The following is a 22,743-nucleotide window of genomic DNA, read 5'->3' as shown; positions in this document are numbered from 1 at the left end:
ATGGGGCGCCTGGGTGGCTGAGTGAATTAAGCCTCTCTGCCTTCAGGAAAAGAAGGAAGCAGGGGCTGGAGCACCAAGCCCCCAGGCCCCTACCTGCTCCCCCGGCTGTTTGTGACTCTCATCCGGGTTCCCTCGCGCTCTTTAGTCTCCTCCTCAGCAGTCGGCATGCCAGACACCGGGCTAACAAAATGATCCGATCCATGCGGACTTTGCGGAAACACGGAAGTTTTAGGACTCCACATTCTCCGTTCTCTGGAAGGCTGCCTGGCCCGACGCAGTCCCCGCCACTCTCTCGGAGCCAGTCTTAGTAGTAAAAAGCTACTATCATGTTCACAATCCCAAGATCTCTTTCATTGTCACTAGTGTGTATCTAGACTATATACTCTGTCTCTTGAAAGAAATGATACCTCTAAGAGAAAACCCAGGCCCCGGGCGCCCGGCTAGCTCAGTCGGTAGAGCATGAGACTCTTAATCTCAGGGTCGTGGGTTCGAGCCCCACGTTGGGCGAGCAGATATTTTTCTCTTGAGTTTCTATGAAATCTTCTTTAGGCAACCAACAACTGTAAATTTGTAATTAGCCACTGCGGCCGCTTTGGTTTTTAAACTTCGGTAACAACTTCCAGAACATCTTCTATTCGCTTCAAATTGAACACAAGTTAATCCGAACCGGGGACCCTGGGTCCCTGACCTACCAATCGAGGGGCGGGAGGAGCTTCTCCCGGGGGGAAGGTGACAGCTCCGAGTCCTGATCCGTGGGGCCCCCCTCCGCCCTACCGAGAAGACGCCTTAGGACCAGAAGGGACCGGATGGAAACACTCTATTCTGCTTGGTGGGGTTTTTTGAAGGACCTTCTTAGCTAGTTAAAATGTTCTTCGCTAGGTGCCAAGGAGCATCTGTTTTTGCTTTTCAGGTTTTGAAGCGTTCACCAGCCGCAAACGGCTATAAAATACAACTCATTTACTAAAATCTCGGAGGCGTGGTGGAAAGGAGAGTGCCCTGGAACAGGATCTGGGGCGGCGGAGGAGGGACTGTGAAGAGCCGCAGGCGTGGGCGGGGCGTGAGCGAGGCGCAGGCGCGAGCTTGCAGGCTGGGAGTCCCCGCCGCTCTCCGCTGGATGCCTGGGGCGGTGTCTGGGCGGCCTGCTGCGCAGCGCGCACCGGTTTTGAGGTAGTTATTGATCCAATGGAGAACTTGATTCTGCTGGGGAAAGCCTGAACTTTTTGCTCTGTAATTGTCTCGTCCGAGTCTCCTTTCAGTGCTGGAATGGGTGGTCTGGCTTAAGTTGTTTTTCAAGGCGTGTGGCAGCCAAGTTTGGCACAGGTCTAGAGGCTTCTCCTCAAGGGCGAAGACACTTAACTCCTCATGCAAGTTGTCCGCCTCTCTTCCCTAAGGATCCTTTAACAGTCCTTTTTTTTTTTTTTTTAAGTTTGTAAATATGCTTCAGCCTCCCACCAACCCTCTCCCAGATGATCAATACATTAGGCCAGTTATTCTCAAGTGTAGTGCCAGGACAAACATGAGCTTCACCTGGAAACTTGTGAGATATGCAGATTCTCAAGCCCCACGTCAGACCTGCGGAATCAGAAACCATGTGCTGGCCCCAAAACCTGTGACTTAAGCTCTGTAGGTGATTTAGGTAAATGACCAAGTTCAGGGACCACTGCATCAGGACCTCCTTCCCTGTCAACCAAGATATATTATGTTCTTGGCTGGGAGACTCAATGTCACAAAGATAACATCTCTCCTTAATTCGCTGTCTGAAGATAACATGGTTTTCATAAGAATATAGAAATGTTTTTTAGAATTCAAACTGGACAATATAATTTTAAAGTTTAAATGGAAAAGTAACAAGCAGAAATACTCAGGGAGGGGCGCCTGGGTGGCTCGGTTGTTAAGCATCCGCTTTTGGCTCAGGTCACCATCAGGTCCTGGGATCCAGCCCAACTTCTGGCCCTGCTGGGTGGGGAGCCTGCTTCTCCCTCTCCTGCTCCCCCTGCTTGTGTTCTCTCTCTTGCTGGCTCTATCAAATAACTAAATAAAAATCTCAAAAATAAAGAAACGAAATACTCGAAGAAGATCTTTTCCAAGGAAATTCTTTCTTTTAAAGAGAGCAATAGGAAGGACCAATCCTATGAAAAATTAGAGTAATTAAGATAGTAAGGTATCATGCATGAGTCAACAGTAATAAATGGCACAAGAATCCGGATATATACCAAAATACATAAAGAAATGTAATACATTAGAAAGAGGGTCTTGAACCAGTAATTCTAATGAGCAGTTTTAAATAAATAGGTGTCTAGGGAAAAATAATGGTCAGTGAATACCATGCTCTTTACATAAGGGTAAATTCTAAATCAATCAAAGATTTAAATAACAATAAAGAGGGACATAAAAGTTCCTGTGGAAATAGGAAACAATTATTATCTTGGTGTGTATGTGAAAAAAGGTGTTCTACAACATAAACTCTCAAGTTGTGAGAGAAAGTATCAATGAATCTGACTACGTGAATCAAGTGATATCTGGCTAAGTCAAGTCCAAACACAACAAATTTGAGAAAATATTTGCAATTCACATTGTGTTAAAAATCCTCCATTTTAATTTCTCCTCACTGCCCTAATTGTGAACTCATACCCCAAAACAGCCGAAACCCCTTGATAACAAACCCAACACCTACATTCACAGAACACACATATATACAAAAGGCTAATTTCCCTAATATTTACAAACTACAAACCAATAATAAGCCAACAACCCTCCCCAAAGAGCAAACATATAAAGAATAGAAAATACACATTTCTATTGCTCATAAGGAAAGATAGTCAACATTCAAGGTTGCTATTAACAAAAGCAATGCAATTTGAAACAACACTGAATTAACACTTTTGACCTATAAGAAATGCTGTAATTTTAAAAAGTCTAGCATGTTGGAGAGGTTAAATATGAAAGGGTGAGTTGGTCCAAGTTCTGTAGGGTGCCCTTTTAACAACATCTATCAATAATTAAACTTTTTATTTACTTTTTAAAATCCACATTTAGAAATTTATCCCATTATCCCCACACATGTGAAATTAAACATATTCAAGGTTATTCACAGAGCATTTTTCATTCAGTGATTAAAACTGGAAACCTCTCTAAATTTCCACCATTTGGGGGTGGGTAACTAAATATACAACTATACAATGAAATACGGTTCAGCCAGCTGTAAAAAGAATGAGGAAGCTCCTGATATTCCAATATGGTTTGACTGAAAAGAAATGGTATATTTTGCAGCTCTTCCCATCAGGATGTGGAACTTATTTGTCCACTGGTCTGTTATCTAGGACTGGCTCTGTGACTTGCTTTGGCCAATGTTGGTGCCTTAGCAAACCTGAGGGAAAGCGCAGGCTTGGAAAATGCACATTGGGGCTTAACCTTCTTTTGCTGCACTTGGAATCCTGAGGCCATAATCTGAAGACCCTCAAGCTGGTCTGCTGGACAGATCATAAGGAAAAAAAGATCCATCCAGATCTTCTAGTCAATTCAGCTGTGCCCCAGACAGGTGACTGAACCATCCTACACCAACCAGCCCCAAATGAGCTGGCCCGGAAGAGAAAAACTTCCAACTCACAGAAGCCCTAACAAATAATAAATTATTCTTATTTTAAGTCAGTAAGTTTGGTATGGTTTGTTATATAGCAAAAGCTAACTTAAATTCACTGAGACATAGATCAAGTGAAGATTCCAAAGGAACAGTCTTATAATGTGCAATCATTTGTATCAAAGTGGTAATGGTGGTTCCAAGAGATAGACACTTTTACTTATATATACATAAACATCTCTGGAGTGATACACAAGAAATCCAAACTCCCCCACTGAAAGGGTCTGTTAAGTGCCCAGTGGAGTGAGTAAAAATAGATTAGCTTCAAAACAGTAGGGACAAAGAGGAGATCCTGAAAGCTTTTGGGAAGGGGAGTGAGACAACAGTTTAATGTCAACAGCCAAGAATTAGAATGACATCTGCCAAAAGCAATAAAGAAACAAGAGCACTGAATGACACACTGGACCAGATGGACCTCACAGATATATACAGAACATTCCACCCTAAAACAATGGAATACTCATTCTTCTCAAGTGCACATGGAACCTTCTCAAGAATAGACCACATACTGGGTCAGAAATCAGGACTGAACTGATACCAAAAGACTGAGATTATTCCCTGCATATTCTCAGATCACAATGCTTTGAAACTGGAGCTCAATCACAAGGAAAAGTTCTGAAGGAACTCAAACACCTGGAAGCTAAAGACCACTTTGCTTATGAATGCTTGGATCAACCAGAAGATCAAAGAAGAACTGAAACAATTCATGGAAACCAATGAGAATGAAGACACTTCGGTCCAAAACCTATGGAATACAGCAAAGGCAGTCCTAAGGGGGAAATACATAGCCATCCAAGCCTCCCTCAAAAAAATGGAAAAATCCAGAACACAGCAGCTGTCTCTACACCTTTAAGAACTGGAGAATCAACAACAAATCAAACCAACTCCACACATAAGAAGAGAAATAATCAAGATTAGAGCTGAGATCATTCATGGTAGAAACCAGAGATACAGTAGAATGTATCAATGAAACTAGAAGCTGGTTTTTTTAAAGAATCAATAAGATCGATAAACCATTGGCCACACTCATCCAAAAGAAAAGAGAGAAAGCCCAAATTCATTAAATTATGAATGAAAAGGGAGAGATCACAACTAACACCAAGGAAGTAGAAACAATCATCAGAAGTTATTATCAACAGTTATATACCAATAAGCTAAGCAACCTAGATGAAATGGATGCATTCCTGGAAAACTATAAACTCCCAAAATTGAACCAGGAAGAAATTGACAACTTGAATAGACTGATATCTAGTAATGAGATTGAAGCGGTGATCAAAACCTCCCAAAACAAAAAACCTCCCAGGACCTGATGGATTCCCTGGGGAATTGTACCAAACCTTCAAAGAAGAAATAACACCTATTCTCCTGAAGCTGTTTCAAAAAATTGAAGCAAAAAGAAAACTTCCAGACTCTTTATATGAAGCCAGCATTACCTGATCCCCAAACCAGGCAAAGACCCTACCAAAAAGGAGATTTTCAGACCAATATCACTGATGAATATGGATGCTAAGATTCTCAACAAGATCCTAGCAAACAGGATCCAACAGCACATTCAAAAGATTATCCACCATGACCAGGTGGGATTCATCCCTGGGCTACAAGGATGGTTCAACATTCGCAAATCAATCAATGTGATAGAACAAATTAATATGAGAAGAGAGAAGAACCACATGGTCCTCTCAATCGATGCAGAAAAAGCATTTGACAAAATCCAGCATCCGTTCCTGATTAAAACGCTTCAAAGTATAGGGATAGAGGGAACATTCCTGAACTTCATCAAATCTATCTATGAAAGACCCACAGCAAATATCCTCCTCAATGGGAAAAAGCTTGCAGCCTTCCCGTTGAGATCAGGAACACGACAAGGATGCCCACTCTCACCACTCTTGTTCAACATAGTATTAGAAGTCCTAGCAACAGCAAGCAGAGACAACAAAGAGAAATAAAAGGTATCCAAATTGGCAATGAAGAAGTCAAACTCTCTCTCTTCGCAGATGACATGATTCTTTACATGGAAAACCCAAAAGACTCCACCCCCCAAACTACTAGAACTCATACAGCAATTCGGCAACGTGGCAGGATACAAAGTCCATGTACAGAAATCAGTGGCTTTCTTATACACTAACAATGAAAATACAGAAAGGGTAATTAGAGAATCGATTCCATTTACTATTGCACCAAGAACCATAAGATACCTGGGAATAAACCTAACCAAGGAGGTAAAGGATATGTATTCGAGGAACTACAGAACACTCATGAAAGAAACTGAAGAAGACACAAAAAGATGAAGACCATTCCATGCTTTTGGATCGGAAGAATAAACATTGTTAAAATGTCTATACTGCCTAGAGCAATCTATAATTTTAATGCCATTCTGATCAAAATTCCACCGGTATTCTTCAAAGAGCTGGAGCAAATAATCCAAAAATTTGTATGGAACCAGAAGAGACCCTGAATCGCTAAGGAAATGTTGAAAAACAAATAAAACTGGGGGCATCACGCTACCTAATTTCAAGCTTTACTACAAAGCTGTGATCACCACGACAGCATGGTACTGGCATAAAAACAGACACATAGACCAGTGGGACAGAGTAGAGAGCCCAGATATGGACCCTCAACTCTATGGGCAAATAATCTTCGACAAAGCAGGAAAAAAAAAATACAGTGGAAAAAAGACAGTCTCTTCAATAAATGGTGCTGGGAAAACTGGGCAGCTATATGTAGAAGAATGAAACTTGACCATTCTCTTACACCATACACAAAGATAAAAACTCAAAATGGGTAAAAGACCTCAACATGAGACAGGAATCCATCAGCATCCTAGAGGAGAACATAGGCAGTAATCTCTTCGATATCAGCCACAGTAACTTCTTTCAAGATATGTCTCCAAAGGCAAAGGAAACAAAAGCAAAAATAAACTTTTGGGACTTCATCAAAATCAAAAGCTTCTGCACAGCAAAGGAAACGGTCAAAAAAACAAAGAGGCAACCCACGGAATGGGAGAAGATGTTTGCAAATGCCAGTACAGACAAAAGGTTGATATCCAGGATCTATAATGAACTCCTCAAACTCAACACACCAAACAGGCAAACATATCAAAAAATGGGCAGAAGATATGAACAGATACTTCTCCAATAAAGACATACAAATGGCTATCAGACACATGAAAAAATGTTCATCATCACTAGCCATCAGGGAGATTCAAATTAAAACTACATTGAGATATCTCCTTACACCAGTTAGAACGGCCAAAATTAACAAGACAGGAAACAACATGTGTTGGATGGGATGTGGAGAAAGGGGAACCCTCTTCCACTGTTGGTGGGAATGCAAGTTGGTGCAGCCTCTTTGGAAAACAGTGTGGAGATCCCTCAAGAAATTAAAAATAGAACTTCCCTATGACCCTGCAATTGCACTCCTGGGTATTTACCCCAAAGATACAGATGTCGTGAAAAGAAGGGCCATCTGTACCCCAATGTTTATAGCAGCAATGGCCATGGTCGCCAAACTGTGGAAAGAACCAAGATGCCCTTCAACGGACGAATGGATAAGGAAGATGTGGTCCATATACACTATGGAGTATTATGCCTCCATCAGAAAGGACGAATACCCAACTTTTGTAGCAATATGGACGGGACTGGAAGAGATTATGCTGAGTGAAGTAAGTCAAGCAGAGAGAGTCAATTATCATATGGTTTCACTTATTTGTGGAGCATAACAAATATCATGGAGGACAAGGGGTGTTAGGAGAAGGGAGTTGGGGTAATTGGAAGGGGAGGTGAACCATGATAGACTATGGACTCTAAAAAACAATCTGAGGGGTTTGAATTGGCGGAGGGGTGGGAGGTTGGGGTACCAGGTGGTGGGTATTATAGAGGGCACGGATTGCATGGAACACTGGGTGTGGTGAAAAAATAATGAGTACTGTTATGCAAATAAAAAATAAATAAATAAAATAAATTTAAAATAAATTTAAAAAGAAAAGAAAAGAATGGTATCTGCCTTCTCTACAGTGTCAATAGGCTCCAGTGTATTACCATCAGGAACAAACCTGTACTCAAAGTTGGATTTTTGGCTTCTCGCAACAAAAGAGACAACATACATTGTGGGGAACTGTGGGCAATTCTACCTTTGGAAATCTTAGTACTCTTTATTCCAAAAGTGGGAGGAGTGGAACAGAGCCAAATGTGAAATTGGTGAAGAAGCAACAGTTACTGTTAGTTGGTCATTTGTTGTGGTTTGGACTGCATTCTGTTCATGCTCAAACACGATCATTGTAGGAATGCTTGCCACACTGACCTCATTTTTGGCCAGCATTTTGACTTGTCTGCTTGGTGCTCATTCTAGTGTTATGTTCTTCAGAAGCTGCCCCCGCCCCCACAGATTACTGTTACTTGTCTTGTGATCACAGAGGAAACAAGAGCACCAAGAGTTCTGTGCGGCCTCCAGCAGATCCATTAAGATATAAACTTCAGTAATGGGGTTTTGGCCTCCTGGTGCACAGAGGGGTCTGTTAATAATTAGCTATTAATCACATTTGCGTGTACACTTGGATCTCATCTCACTGTTAGGCTCTTCCTCAGGTCCTACCTCCTCACACGATTTATGAGTTAAGGTCTGGATTTTTGTGGAGAATAGCTGAGCAGCTGACTGGATCATGGTCCAATCCTTCCCACCAGTAAGTTACCCAATATAAAAACCCTCGTCAACTGCTTCTCTCATTCGTTTCCCCATCTCAAAGTTCCTTCTCAGTTCAGGGGATGTCAAGCATCCTTGATGTTCCTCTGCCTTCAGACAATCACGTAGTAGTTCTTCTTTTCCTCCTTCTTTTGTTTCATCATGATTAGAGAGTGATTTTGTCTGATGCTGGTGTTCTGGGAAATTCTGGTGGTGGTGGTGGTGGCAGCAGAGGTAGTTACGGAGGAGGTGATGGTGGATATAATGGATTTGGAGGTGATGGTTGCAACTATGGTGGTGGTCCTGGTTACAGTAGTAGAGGAGGCTATGGTGGTGGTGGACCAGGATATGGAAACCAAGGAGGTGGGTATGGAGGTGGTGGTGGTGGATATGATGGTTACAATGAAGGAGGATATTTTGGAGGTGGTAACTATGGTGGTGGTGGGAACTATAATGATTTTGGAAATTATAGTGGACAACAGCAATCAAATTATGGACCCATGAAGGGGGGCAGTTTTGGTGGAAGAAGCTCGGGCAGTCCCTATGGCGGTGGTTATGGCTCTGGTGGCAGAAGTGGTGGATATGGTAGCAGAAGGTTCGAAAAAATTTTCAGAAGAAAAGGGCTACAGTTCTTAGCAGGAGAGCGAGCGAGAAGTTGTCAGGAAAGCTGCAGGTTACTTTGAGACAGTCGTCCCAAATGCATTAGAGGAACTGTAAAAATCTGCCACAGAAGGAACGATGATCCATAGTCAGAAAAGTTACTGCAGCTTAAACAGGAAACCCTTCTTGTTCAGGACTGTCATAACCACAGTTTGCAAAAAGTGCAGCTATTGATTAATGCAATGTAGTGTCAATTAGATGTACATTCCTGAGGTCTTTTATCTGTTGTAGCTTTTTCTTTTTCTTTTCATTACATCAGGTATATTGCCCTGTAAATTGTGGTAGTGGTACCAGGAATAAAAAATTAAGAGATTTTTAACTTTAAAAAAAAAAAAAAACAGGAAGGAAGGAAGGAAGATGACCTAATAAAAGAGGCAATGGAAACCCCAAGATAATGGTAAAGAGAGGTATGATGATGACAGCAGTAGGGAAGGCCTGTAGGTCAAGTGGTCTAGACTGGAGGAGATGGGAATGTGCCAGGAGCAAGTTCTTGAAAAAGGTTTAAGGGGCACCTGGGTGGCTCAGTGGGTGAAAGCCTCTGCCTTTGGCTCAGGTCATGATCTCAGGGTCCTGGATTTGATCCCCGAATCTGGCTCTCTGCTCAGTGGGGAGCCTGCTTCCCTTCCTCTCTCTGCCTGCCCTTCTGCCTACTTGTGATCTCTGTCTGTCAAATGAATAAATAAAATCTTAAAAAAAAAAAAAAGAAAGAAAAAAAGAAAAAAACAAAACGTGTGTTTCAATGTGTCAAGGGGAGATTTACAGTACTGGAAAGAAACCATTTATCATTTAGTAATGACTGCATGGAAAACTAAGGTAACTGTTAATGCCAGGAGAACATGTTACACAAAATTGATCACATTAGGGGCGCCTGGGTGGCTCAGTGGGTTAAGGTCTCTGCCTTCAGCTCAGGTCGTGATCCCGGGGTCCTGGGACTTAGCCCTGTATTGGGCTCTCTGCTCCACGGTGAGCCTGCTTTCTGCTTTCCCCTCTCTCTCTCTCTGCCTGCCTCTCTGCCTACTTGTGATCTCTGTCTGTCAAATACATAAATAAAATCTTTTAAAAATTTTTTTGATCACATTACATGGCTTGTCTGTTAACAGTTTATATATATTTAAAATAATAATCACTGATCTTATCAAAATTATGATATGAGTATATCGATGTATTAAGAGTTCTCTGGAGGGGCACCTGGGTGGCTCAGTAGATTAAGCCTCTGCCTTCGGCTCAGGTCATGATCCCAGGATCCTGGGATCGAGTACCCCATCGGGCTCTCTGCTCAGCGGGGAGCCTGCTTCCCTCTCTCTCTGCCTGCCTCTCTGCCTACTTGTGATATCTGTCAAATAAATAAGTAAAATCTTTTAAAAAAATCAATAAATAAAAAATAAAAAAGAATTCTCTGGAGAAGTAGAACCAACAGAAGATGTATTTCTATACATACCTAGGACATAAATATGTGTGTATATAAAATATTTATCTATTGAGAGAGAAAGAGAAGCTTTTATTTTAAGGAACTAGCTCACATGATTGTGGAGGCTGGTGAATCCAAAATCTTCAAGATATGCCAGTAGGCTGGAGACCCAGAGAAGAATTGATATTGTAGTTCTAATCTTGAAGCAGGATCTGGAGGCAGAATTCCTCCCTTCTTGGGGGAACCTTGATTTTTTCCCCCTCAGGCCTTCAATTGTTTAGATGATCCCCTCGCTCATTATGGAGAGTAATCTGTTTTACACAAAGTCCACTGATTTACATATTAATCTTATCTATAAAATACCCTCACAAGAACATCTAGATGATGTTTGACCAAATTATCTGGGTACCATGGCCTACCCAAGCTGACACATCAAATTAATCATCACAGTTGGGAAGCTAAGGAAGTGGGAAAGTGTGTGTGTGCATGTACACACACAGTGGTAATTGTAGAGGGAGTAGACAGAAGAAAGATGAAGTACCTAAAACTAGAAAATGAAGAATTAACAATATTTGTTTTCAGAGATGGAAATAGCCAATCACTGATTTAAAGAATTAAAGTCAAGGTGGTGAACAGAGATGCGGTGACCTCCCAAAGCTTTTGTGGCACGTTTTCTGAGGCTCTCCCAAGGCCAGACCTGCTGAGGATTAGGGGGATTTCGGGAACTTCCCAGCTCAGGATTCCCAGGCCCCACGCAGGTAATGTATGGTGTGGTATTCCAGCAGTAGCAACAAAGGAGACCCATGACTAGGCCTGATGGGGCAAGAGGAGAGAGACGTTTCTGGAACCTGGAAAAGCGGTAATTGTAGCTCAGAGCCACCAAAAAACAGCTGTGGCTTTGAGGTGTAGCAAAGAACACAGTCACTGTCAGCCTGCAGAAAATAATTACGCTGACCTCATATTCTGCCCATCCTGCCAACCCCAATCAACTGCAGCCCATGGGCCACAGCTAACAGGAAGCTGAGCTGGGAAGCCCTTTCTGGCAGTTCAAAAAGATTAACTTTCCAGGGCACAGAGTAAGGTAGGCAGTGGTGAGAATGGATCTGGAGCAACAAATGGAGAATACCAAGCAAAGATGGCCTTTACATTCTTGAGGTTTTTCAACAAGTTAATAGACTTTAGTTCTTAAGAGTACTTCTAGGTTTACAGAAAAACTGAACAGAGTACAGAGTTCCCATACACTCCTTCTCCTCCACCCCCAACATTGGTTTGGTACGTTCATTGCAACTGAAGAAGTACTGATACATTACTGTTAACCAAAGTCATAGTTTTCATTAGGATTCATGCTTTGTGTGGTACAGTTCTACATTTCTGAGATTTTCACTGTAAAATAATTTCATCATTAGTTGCATTTTAGTGTCAAATTTTTCAAAAAGATTTTGCATTTCCTGAATCATCTCACAGACTTGAGCATATCTGCTTGTTGTCTTTAGACCTGTGTGATGTGTGGACTGGAGCTGTGTTAAGTATTTGGTTCAATCTTTCTTTCCCCTAGACCATTACAGACCCTAGGTTAGGTTTTCCTCTCATCTTTGTCAGAACTCCATTGTCTTTCTTTTTTATCTGAGAGAGAGAGAGAGTACAAGCTGGGAGACAGGCGGAGGGAGAGGGAGCCTGATGTCAGTGTGATGCCAGGCTTGATCCTAGGACCCTGGGATCATGACCTGAGCTGAACTTAACCAACTGAACCACCCCGGTGCCCCTAGGCAGAGAGAGAGGGAGGAAGCTCTCTGCTCCCCGCTGAGCAGAGATCCCGATGCCCTGGGATCACAACCTGAGCTGAGGGTAGAGGCTTAACCTACTGAGCCACTCAGGCACCCCAGAACCCCATTTTCTTATCAGAGCTCTCCAACTTCATTAAGACAAAGTTCTGTAATTGATGTATGCTTTTCATACCATATGGATTCTCTTCTTCACAAAAATACTGGTAGAGTGACTAGAACCTTGAAATGCAGGAGATTTTTTTAACTGCGTTTGTTTGGTTTTTTGTTTTGGGGAGGAGGGGGTGTTAGTATCTGTGAGCTTCTAGCTCAGAGCATACAAGCAGATCAGGGAAGAAAGAAAGGAAAGAAAATCCTGTGGAACTTCTAGATCATGATGCTTTAAGAATTTCCCAGAGAATGTGGCTTGCCCACACTGTCAGGGGACCAGTAGTTATTGTGGGTTAATGGCCAGCCCTGTGGCTGAGAGGCCTAGAAGCTTGTCTGAATTGTAGCATGTGAAGATAGCCTGGTTCACCGGAAGTTTTTAATCTATACTTATAAAGGGAGTAGTTACTTTGTTATGGAACTAATAAAGCCATGCTTGTTGGCTTTACTGAAAACTATAATTGTTTTATTAAAAATAAAGTTGTTTATCAAAAACAATCACATTAGTATTTTGTCTTTGGGAATTGGAAGCTTGAGCAGAGGAAGTAATTTTTTTCATGTATCTTTCTATAATCCTTCGATTTTCTGTTCACACACATACACACAATTCCTCTAGGAGGAAAAGATCACAGAACTATAGGACAAGTTCTGCTCCCACCTGCACACGACTGCTCTGAAGTCTGCAATCTGGTCATTTCATATAAAGGGTATTTTAAACACTCAGGAAATGCCTCTTAATGTTAGTACCTATTGTGGACTGAATGTTTCTGTCCCTCCCAAATGTTGAAGCCCTTACCCACAGTGTGCTGGTATTAGGAGGTAAAACCTTCAGGAGGTAAATAGGTTTAGATGGAGTCATGAGAGTGGCACCCCATGATGGGACTTTGTGAAAAGACAAAGGTCACCTTGTAAAAATATGATGGTCACTGAGAAGGTAGTCATCTGAAGCCAGAAAAGGGATCTCACCAAGAACGGAGTGGTGCCACCACCTTGATTTTTTACTTTTCAGCCTCCAGAACTTTGAGAAGTAAATGTCTGTTGTTTGTGGTATTTCGTTATAGCAGCCTGAGCTAGGACACCACCCAAAACCTCTGAAAAGATCAAAATTAAGACTTTGGAAATCTGTTTGAGAATGTATCCCCTATTTCTGCTTTCTATGAGAAGTTTCCTTTAGCTACTTGCTCACTTCAGCTCACCAGACAAGGTTTTCTAACAAGTATCACATACTAGCACCAAGGGAGCAATTTCATAAGATCAGCAGAATGGACACCATTACTAAGTTTCCCCAAAGAAAGTCCAGAGAAGGCAGTCTCTCTTGCTGCCATAAGAAAACATTTAAAAATATCCAACATCTGAAGTCTTAATTTGAGGAAAATTTTAAAATTCTCTCCTTACTTTATTTGGCTCAGGACCACCCATGAAGGTCCCACTCTGACAGGTGAGTTCTTGACTCTTCTTCAAGCAGCAAAAGACTGGGTTCTCTGCCACAGGCACATTGGGAACCGGACTTCTACTGTCCTATGAATCCAACCCTGTGAACTACTTCCCCAGGATCCCCAGGGGATCAAGAGAACAAAGGAGACTGAGGGAGCACCAGCTCCTCATGGACAAGTCACAGTAATGTGTGAGACCAACAAGGAATAACATTCCCCAAGCAAAAGTGATGGATTTGTACTGCTGGTAAGTGTCAGTTTGGGTTGCCAAGAAAAGGGTGCCCTCTTAGAATGTGGCAGTATGACTAGGTACAACTTCTTTGGAGGGCCATTAGACAGGAATTAGCAAAATTAGCAATGACAAAAAAAAAATTAGCAATGACAAATACTTTGATTAGGAAAGTCCACTTCCAGCAATCTCTTTTAGGGAAATCCATGCATAAGTGATAAGAATATTTGTATAAGGATGTTCTTTGAACAAGCATTTGCAACAGTAAACATTAGAATCAATGTCACGTCCAACAATTAAGGCATGTTTGTCTATACACTAATCCATCGAAAAATCAATCAATAAATAAAAATAAATTACAAACAAACAAACCACAAAACAATAACCCATCCATGGAAAGATAGCCATTTGTTTAAGAAGATGAAGTAAATAACAGAAATGGTGATGAGATGCCACTCAAAAGTTTTAATTAACATTAAGTGGTCAAATGGTTTATATGCGCATCTCATAAAAATTTAAATTAATTCATGAAGGAAGTACTCTTATTCACCCCCTCTTATAGACAAAGAAATCGAGGCACAGAAAACTCGTGATTTGTTCAAGCCACATGGTGGAAGAACCACAATTGCACCCATAACTAGAGGCTTCACCGCGAGTGAAGACAGGTTTTGTTGTTCTCAATTCTTAGGATTTTCTAGTTTCCAGGATGTGCAGTTGTAAAAACCCAGTTTTGGGAAGTGAGGCTCTCTGCAGTGCCTCTGGGATAAAGAAAGGCCCAGACGCTTACTTCTTTGCTGAAAAATTCCTCCTTTTAGGCACTTTGATGCAACTTGGGTCTTCGGGCAGGATATTTCCGAGTCTGATTTAAAGTGGACAGAAGTTCAGAAGACTCGGAGGATAAATGAATTCACTAGCAAGTAACCTAAGGTTCCAAGCTGCTGGGAAAAGAGACCGTCCCTGGGTGGGATCGAACCACCAACCTTTCGGTTAACAGCCGAACGCGCTAACCGATTGCGCCACAGAGACACGGAGGGTGTCCCTTCTCCATTCATTTCCTGATCTCAGAAATTGCTTTCCAACCTCTGGCTGGGGACATCTCATTCTCTCATTCCGGAAACCGGAAGGGCGGGAGACACTGAGGCCACCGGTCGTCTCACTGGGCACGTGTGAACATCGACACCGGGCCAGACACTCGGGGACTCCAAGAGCCCAACGTCGGACTCACGGCCCCTCCGCCTGCTCCTCGCAGCCTCATAGCCTCCTGGCTCCGGAAGTGGCCCGCAGCCTCTCGGCTGAAGTCATCCACCTTCCGGTTCTTAACTCCGATTTCCTCCTCCCAGAGAGTCCCCGCAGGATCAGGCTGACGCGCGTGGGCTGGGCGCTACCCCCAAGGCCCCAGCTCGCTGCAAGGGTAGACTCAACGGGGCCGGGCGGGCGTGGCTCGCGATGCAGCGGGTGTCCCCGAGCCGGGCCGGGCCCTGGTAGGCACTCCCTAAATGGTTGGTGACGGATCCACTCTGCCGTGGGGGCCCAGGGGAGCCAAGAACTGCAGTGTGGGCATTTGAGTCCTACGAGGGGCTCGGGAGAGGGAAGACAGCAAAGGTTTCTCCGAAGCGGACGAGCTTTGGTTCCCAGAGCTGATCGAGAATGCGTCGAAAACTCCGACTTTGGACTCGTGCGCCCTAGGATGGGCGTGAGTCCCCACCCTGAACCGCCACGCAGCAGCCTAGTATGGCTTCGGCGGTCCGGGGCCGGGGTGTCGAGGGTTGAACCCAGGAAACGACGAGAGAAGCAGCGAGGGGGCGTGGGCAGCCTGGTGAGGGGGCGGGGTACAGGACGCGAGCACTCAGCCTCTGAACAAAAGGCCGATTTTGCTTAATTTCGATCACCCGCCATTTGCCGTGTGCGGTTGATGCTCTCAACTCTGAAAAACAGTTTTCCTCCTTTAAATGCCCGGTTTACAGACGGCAGCGCCATGAGATATTACCCTTTGGACCTGGCGACCTCCCAAACGCGGGCATCGGAACTGCTGGGGGGCCCACAGTCCCTGTTCATGGCTGCAAACCGCACCCTTGGGGGGAATCGGCCCGGCCCCAGCCCCTCGCCCCCCGCCCCCCGCCCGAAACCGGCTGTGCGCTCCTCCGCGCCCCTGAGCCCTGCAGAGGAATGTGGACAATGGTGAAGTCTGTACTTCCAAGAAGTGCACACTCAAAGACAACCGGAGGAGAGGCTGGTGAAGAATTCTAAAGGTGTGTCTGAGCGAATTTATTATTATTACTGGAGTAAAGTAAGAATGCTTGTACTGAGTCGGACGATGACCCCTGTAGCTTTAACCCCACATAAATAGAGCTGAAAGTTCTCTACAGCTTTGTAGCTTTGTAGCCATTTGAGGGCTACTTCCAAGCATGCACTCACGTTTTTTTCTTTATAAACGTAGCTAACAATATTCTATTTATTAATATGTGCGTTCCTTTGAGTCTCAATTTACTTTCCCGACAGCCCCTCAAGAAGAGGCGGAGAACACGCGGGGCTTGGGCACAGAAAAATGCACTTGGCGTCACGTCAACTTTCACCTGAGCCTAAAGAACTTGGGGGGAAAGCGCCCCCTCGTGGACGATTGGAAAATTCCAGTAACAGGGTTAAGGAGGTGAGAATCTGTGGTAAGCCTCGGTGGGACCCCTTGGGATGGACTGAAAATCCTTTTATCCTGGAGATCCTTTCCATGGAAGTCTGGGGTTCAATCTGGACGGAAGCTAGCACCGAGAGAGGCCCTTCTTTAAAAGGCCCGGGGCGAAGGCTGGCATTGCTCCCTCAGCTGAACCCCATCTCCACGCAGCACTTTTCATCCGCTACGCTGGCCCCTCCTTGAACTCAGAAGTTGGAAGGTCCTAGGCCTGGACTGTGATTTAGTGCCCATCAGCCGTGGGCCGGAGGAAATCTATTAAACTCTCTACAAACCTATTTCCAGATTAGCCACACGCTGAGGTCTTGGCTCAGGTATTACATTTAAGCAACGATTCCAAGCTGCTAGGGAAAAAAGAAGCGCACCTACTTCTCCCGTCTTGCTAGCTCAGTTCATAGCGCTCTAATTTTAGGGTCCTGAGCATCGCCCAGCGTCCAGTGAATTTTATTTGGCTGTCTACCGATTGGGTACCCTCCGTGGCCAGTGCCGTGTGGATCCCCGAGGTAGCCACGAGGGGGCGTACCGTCCCTTTCCCTTGGATCTCGGCTCCCAGAACCACTTCTTTCCCCCCTCCACCTCCCCCACCCCAGTTTGGATGGTAAATAATAAAGATGTCCAGTTTCACTTTGAGACTGGCACAAACCAAGATTCTTATTCTTTACCACCCCAACTGCAGGATCGTCTTGAGTTGCGGCATGGGAGGTTTGGTTGCATAAGCTCAGCTGCCCAGCTCTGAGGCTACCTCATTCCCTCTGCAGCTACCAAACTATAGGAAAAGGCTCGAAGACAACTGGTTTTGAAAGTAACTGATTTCCTCTGTAATTTTAAATGTTCTGTTCTATGCATTAAGAAGTCTTATTCCTGGGATGCTTGGGTGGCTCAGTTGGTTAAGCCTGGGAGGGTGGTTGAGACTGAGCCCGGTGGGGGGAGTTCTGGGCTCAGCCCGGAGCCTGCTTAACATTCTTTCTCCTCTGCTCCCCCCCCCCCCAATAAATAAATCTTTAAAAGCTTTATTCTAAGAAGCATGTGCACCTTCTAACCCCCTCCCCAAATAAATAAATCTTTAAAAGCCTTATTCCAAGAAGCATGTGCAGGTTTCAGCAGACCACAAAAGGAGTCTTCTGTAGAAAGAAGGTTTGAAATTTGCATGCTTGGGAGAAAAGACCCGGTGCACCCAGGAGTGAGGCTGGGGAAGAGAATGGGGAGAAGATTCAGAACTAAGAGCTATGGAACCGGGGAAGAGGAGAAAGGAGATACATTCTAGGGACTGGTCCCCACTTTAAAGACAGCTTGTCTTTCTGGGCCTCCCCTCCAACCTTTGTCTTTCAAAGCAGCCTCTCCCTCTTCCACTGTCTCACTCTTCCACTATCTGATTCTGAGAATTCTGGCATTTTCTACTAGGCCTACTAGGCCTACATGAAGTTCGTTCTACCAGCACCAGGAACCTTACAGTTGTCCTTTTGCTAATCCTCTCTTTTGTAGTCCTAGGAGAGTCTGTGGGTAAGGCAAAACTTTACCTCTACTGTCTTAGGGACTCCATATGGGCCTGAGAATTAAGTTGACACACGACAGATTAATAGGAGAAAAGCACATTGATTTTTACATCAACATGGAAGGTCCAATAGGAAAATGAAAATCCAAAGTAGTGGGTAGGCCTAAATGTTTTTATACTGGGTTGAACAAAGGGAGGCAATTATGAAAAAGCAAGACATATGGGAAGATTAAAGGAGGATATAAATTATTTTAACAAGGTCTGTACCGATTTCTCTGGGCCCTGACTTCCTGTCTCACATGACAAGAATGCTTCTTTCCTCCTGATGCAGTGAGGGCATCTTTTACACGCATCTCCTGCTTTCAGGAAGGAAAAGGGAGCACGCTCTTCCTGCACCTGCTGTCAGAGGTGTCAGAACGCTCTTCCTGCACCTGCTGTTTTCCAGGTGCCCTTAGCTCAAAACAATCCTTATGTCAAAGTGTCATATTTTGGGGTGGCGTATGTTGCCACTCTTCAAGTTCAAGCATGGGAATATGCCCAGAGAACAGCATAGTTAGTTCAGATCTCCTTGTGATACTGTGGGGTCACCATGCTGGAAGTGAGTCCAGAAGGTCCAGATCATACTTGATATCTGTTAAAAATAAAAACAAAACCCTTCACCTAGGTCATTTGTAAATGTGGAAGATAGTATTCAAATTATTTAGGAATCAGTAATCTAGGGACCCCTGGGTGGCTCAGTCAGTTAAGCATCTGCCTTTGGCTCAGGTCATGATCCCAGGGCTTGCTCAGCCGCCTGCTGTGTGCCGCTCACTCTCTCTGACAAATAAGTAACTAAAACCTTCATAAATAAATAAACAAATAAATAAATAAAACAAGGATTTTAAAAATAGAAACCAGTAATATATGTAAAAATCCGTCATCTTATCTTTTTTGAAAGTTTCTGAAAGCACTTTATTTACTTCTTTAGTTTCGTTCTTTAACCTCCACACCCAACATGGGGCTTGAACTCACAATCTCAAGCTCGAGTCACATGTTCTAATGAGTAAGCCAGCTAGGCACCCCTAAAATCTTTCATTTTATTTTTATGTTAAGATTTTATTTGTAAGTAATCTCTATACCCAACTTGGGGCTCGAACCTACAAACCCGAGATCAAAAGTCTCATGTTCCATAAACTGAGCCAGTCATTTTAGGCACCTTCACCTTAAAGGCACTGGGAAGAATTCAGGGTTTCTACCCACAACTCTAATATAGTAATACCACCAGATTAGTCTTCTCACTTTAAACAACTACAAAGATGGACAAAATACGTGAAGGGTCTGTTTACAGACACTGGACAGAGGTAGTGCAAGGCTGTGATTCCATGAGAGAGGGTTGAGGTTGGCACAGCAATCTGGAATCCCAGGAGAATACGGTATTCACACTGAGTTGTGAAGGCAGACATCAAAATCAGGGCAGCTGAAGTTAACAGGAATCTTCAGCACAGAGCATCGGAAAGGAGAAAAGATGCCACTTTTCAGAAGTCCACATTTGGTCTCCTGCCAGTCATTTGCTGAGTGTAAAGCAGCTCATGCGCAGAAAGCTACTATCCAATCTGGCTTACCAGAGGACGGATGCTACAAGATGGCAAACAACAGATCCTAGAGATCAGTGCTGGCAACACTGGGACTCAGGCTCTGTTAACAACTCTACCACTCTGAGTATAGAGGTGATACACCAGAACTGCTCTGTTTTAGGTGTGAAGACCACACCCTAGTGTCAAGCTTGACCCTCCCTAACAAATATTAAAACCAAGCCCTGGTAAGATTAACAGAGGGAGGAGCCGGAGTTTCCAGGTTGAGTCACACCAAGTTAGAGCGCTTTAGGAAACCCCTTGGACTTTCCAAAGATCCACCTAAACAAAACGTAAATCCAGTGCTACACAAACTCCAGGTCATGCATTAGTCATCAAATTGGTTAGTGGAACATATATTGATACTGTTTGGAGGAAGGTATCAGAATCTGAAATCTCTACAATGTATCATTCAAAGTGTGCTATAAACAATAAAAAGTACTAGACACACAAAGAAACAACAAAATGAGGCCCATTGAATTCATACTTAAGAAAAAAACAGCAGTCAAGAGAAACCAGCTCCCAGGGTATTAATTTTAGCAGACTTCAAAATACATATATACGTATAAATTACATATGTATATTTTATATAATTATTTATAAGTAATATACATGGAACAAAAGGAATATACAATGTCTTTGAGTGTCCTGGTTTGTTTTTTTAAGATTTATTAATTCATTTTGAGAGAGAGAGAGAACCAACAAGATGGGTAGAGGGAGGGGAGAAAGATTCTCAAGCAGACTCTGGGCCGGGCCCTATGCAGGCGATTTAACAATCCTTAAATCACTACCTGTGCCACACACTTAACCCACTGCGTCACCCAGCTGCCCCCATTTTGTGTTCTAATTAAAGGAACTGACACAAAAAAATGAACATCATAAAAAGAATCAAGTATTTCACACGGTTGATATACTCTAAATTAGCAACCAATATATGGTGCTGTTACTGGAAAGTTTGGGAACCAAGTGGTAGAAATGGGAGTGGCTCCTCTCACTATTACCCCTAGGGATATACTAGTGAACATTTTGCTTCCCATCTACCTCTGTAACTTTGATCTGTTGATCCAGCAGTCTTAGTTCCCAAGTCTTAGTTCCCAAGGGCAACTTGGGCTGCTACTACACAATGGCGGTAAGGAGGAGTATTTGAGGAATGCAGAAAAGCCATCAGAAGACCCTTTGGAACTCTCATTGGAAGTCAATGGAAATTTTAACAATCCACTACAGGTAACACAGAGAACGGTCCAGAGACTCTAGGAATGAGGATTCATAGATCACTCCACCAGACAAGATAACTGCTAACACAGAAGTGTGGTACTTGCTGAGGGCAAAAGAAATATGTAATTAGTAGCGAAGACAGTCATAAATACCAGTGGCAGTTGCAGAAGTGAGGACTCGTAATAAAATGAGTATTTCTTCCTTATTTTGATACAAATATTTTTGCATATGTATGTACCAATATTTTCCTCTTTCCTTTTCCATCCCACTACCAGCTAACAAATATAAGATGTGTTGATAGTACTCAACTTTTAATCTAAGTAGGGGGAATGACGGTGATTCAACTGGAAGAGGAATGAACATCATTCAAAGAAAAGGGATTTTATTCTTTGCGGGGGGGGGGGGGGGCTGGCATGTTTTCACTATTTGAAGAAAGCATGATTTTCCTATTGTCTTTAATACTGAAAGTTAAAAATGATTTTTAAAGGAGCAGGAGGAATACCACGCAGACACCAAGTCTGTAAGAGGTGGACTGTGGTGGATTTGTGTCCATTTTCATTCTAAACCGGAAGCACATTTTCCAGAATTCCTATTCGTGCACAGTTCTGCATTAGCTTAACGTATCAATTTGGAAGGTGGAAATGGAAGTGGCTGCCATATTCTCTTAGAACCCTGAGAAGGACAATTCACACATGCACTTTATCAGCTGATTTATTTTCTGGGCATATGGCAGTAGGCAGGCTGGTTTTAACAACTCTTGCCCTATCTCTCGGGGTTTCTTCTGTTCCTTGGCACTGCTGGACGTTTAACTCCTTGACACTACCAGCTAGATACTACTTAACGTTAAGATTGAAAGTTTGGAGTGTTGAGGCAAGTTCTACGTCTTTCCTCTTTTATGGGGTTCACTGTCCCACTCTGTCCCTGCAAAGCTAGCTTTGTTGAACCCTATGCTAATGCAAACCCCCTCTTACTACTGAAATCCTGGGACGTTCCTGTGATAATGCTTCTTAAGAAACCAAATACAGAAACCAGCAGATAAAAACCACACTAAAAACTCAACAGAACTCTCAACTAAAACTATCCAAAACGCAACTAAAACAGTTTTGGAAAAACGTGCCAAAATTCCCAATGACATAAAAGTTGTATAAGTGCCTCTTCTTTAAAAAGAAACGCTAACTCAAAAAACAGCCACTAGTTAGTATAAACAGGACACCGTAAATCTGAAAAACAAAAAATACTACAAAATGCCACCATTGAAAGAACCATATAAGCACACAAGAAAACCAATACACGTATAAACTAAAACAAAGGAACGCTTAAGAAAAAAAAGCGCACTCTATTTTTATAAACAAAATAGAACAGGGGAAAGCGCGAACGCAGTCCCCCACTACCACAAATTATGCAGTCGAGTTTCCCACATTTGGGGAAATCGCAGGGGTCAGCACATCCGGAGTGCAATGGATAAGCCTCGCCCTGGGAAAACCACCTTCGTGATCATAGTATCTCCCCTGCCAGGTAAGTATGACTTTCCGCTCCTCCGCCCCACATCAGCTGCACACGCCTTGCACTCTTCACACACGACCACTTCGCTCCCCACCATTCTTGAGCCCCTCGACGCCTTCCACGCACGCAGCACAACGAACCTCTGTCAACCGCCCGACTGCTTCCCATAGCCCCGGAGATCCCATTGTTATTTAGGCAGCAGCTGTCGAACCATCAGCCCCCGCGCTTCTATATTTACATAAGACACGCCCTCCTCGTGACGTCACAA

At 43.4% G+C, this 22,743-nt stretch overlaps 1 long non-coding RNA gene and 3 other non-coding genes across 4 annotated transcripts; 2 read left to right on the top strand and 2 right to left on the bottom strand.

Annotated features, from left to right (window-relative positions):
• Positions 1-434: 434 nt before the first annotated feature.
• On the top strand, positions 435-507 carry TRNAK-CUU. The gene has a single exon. It is a non-coding gene; the product is annotated as a tRNA-Lys (tRNA).
• Positions 508-14,924: 14,417 nt separating this feature from the next.
• Positions 14,925-14,998, bottom strand: TRNAN-GUU. Its single transcript has one exon. It is a non-coding gene; the product is annotated as a tRNA-Asn (tRNA).
• Positions 14,969-18,810, top strand: LOC101691508. Its single transcript, XR_006607251.1, has 2 exons — positions 14,969-16,221; positions 16,472-18,810. It is a non-coding gene; the product is annotated as an uncharacterized LOC101691508 (long non-coding RNA).
• A 3,521-nt stretch (positions 18,811-22,331) lies between these two features.
• On the bottom strand, positions 22,332-22,495 carry LOC123392555. The gene has a single exon (XR_006607306.1). It is a non-coding gene; the product is annotated as a U1 spliceosomal RNA (small nuclear RNA).
• Positions 22,496-22,743: the final 248 nt, after the last annotated feature.

The sequence above is a fragment of the Mustela putorius genome, unplaced genomic scaffold (assembly GCF_011764305.1).
Source record: "Mustela putorius furo isolate JIRA1106 unplaced genomic scaffold, ASM1176430v1.1 tig00000585_pilon_pilon_pilon, whole genome shotgun sequence".
Taxonomy (NCBI): domain Eukaryota; kingdom Metazoa; phylum Chordata; class Mammalia; order Carnivora; family Mustelidae; genus Mustela; species Mustela putorius.
Note: the sequence above shows the minus strand (reverse complement) of the source record. Positions and strands in the feature narration are given on the sequence as shown.